The following is a 1,381-nucleotide window of genomic DNA, read 5'->3' as shown; positions in this document are numbered from 1 at the left end:
TATGTAAAAATGTGCATGTGTTAGCTGCATGAGTGCATATCTGTCCTGCATGTGTGCCTGTGTGTTTGTGTCCATGTGTATTACTCTCTTTGTGGAGACATTGGTCAAGTCCCCGTAAATCATAAATAAATCATCAAAAAGACTTGGGTTAAGGTTAGGGTTAGTTAAGTAGTGGTTATGGTCATTGTTAGGGTGAGTCTCCAGGAAACTAGTCAATGTAATGTCCCCGAAAGTGGTGGAAACACAAGTACGTGTGTATATGTGTGTGTCCGTGTGTGTCCGTGTGTGTGTGTGTGTGTGTGTGTGTGTATTCAATAGCGTTCACTGCTGAAGGTCAGCTCCCTTGAAACTTGACAAATCATGTCTATCGGCTGTGTTGGCCTTGTCTGTTACTTCACCAAAGAGAACAGCCTGCTGGAGCTCATTCTGCACAGATTTTCACTCTGAAACATCATCAACTACTTTTTCTATTCAGATCAAATAGCTGCCTCAATACTTCAACACTCAAATTTGAAAAAAAAAATGCAATTTTAAGTTAACTTGCTGTTTGGAAGGTAGATTCTGAACAGAGACTGTCGCATTTATCAAACCTCATACACTGCTCCCCAGACTCTAGTGATGATTTGATAATGATGCTGTGACCCTTGTATGGTTTCTAACCTCTCTGTGCTCATTGTTTTGGATTTACAGCACATTTACTGTACGGCTTCAGTCTCACTGCTTCCATCGGCACTGGTTCCAGCCGCAGCAGGTGGCAGATTTCAGTGAAAAAAAATGCTCACATAAATCCGCTACATGCTGCCTTGCCAGTACCACAGAGCAGGCAGTTAGCGTTTAGCAACAAAGTGGAGCATTTAGTTGCTAAATGGCCAAATATTTTTCCCAGGAGTTTGTGGAGAGCAAAACAGAGCTAAAAAGGAGAGTGAGTATTGAACCTACAATTGTCAGGTGGCCAGAAATACGACTCCTAATGGATGCGTCAGTAGATCTGTTTGCTTGCACATTATCCATAGTAACTATTGACTTTGTTCACTAATCTAGATTTAATGTTGGTTTTGCATGTTTTCAGTTGACTACAAATCAATATGCACCTGACATTAATGTAAACCATTTAACATTTTAGATATCACACCTTTTCAGGAAGATTTAAGCCACTCCAGGCAGCCTTTGGAAATGCTGTTGAAAGAAGAGGCTGTTTAGAAAACTCTCCTTTTGAGCACATTCAAGGAAGATTCGAGAGTCAGCTGCTGCACAGCAACATTTTAATGCAAGTGGCAACTAATTTCATCTCATCCTGTCGCCACAGCCATGTCTGCTTGCCTGTCCTTTTTGATTAAAGTCTCCGATGCTTTTTGGCAGCTGATAGGCGTTTTTAAAGGAA

This window comes from Chaetodon trifascialis, chromosome 8, assembly GCF_039877785.1.
Source record: "Chaetodon trifascialis isolate fChaTrf1 chromosome 8, fChaTrf1.hap1, whole genome shotgun sequence".
Taxonomy (NCBI): Eukaryota; Metazoa; Chordata; class Actinopteri; order Chaetodontiformes; family Chaetodontidae; genus Chaetodon; species Chaetodon trifascialis.
The sequence above is the reverse complement of the archived record's forward strand: the minus strand, read 5'-3'. Positions refer to the sequence as shown.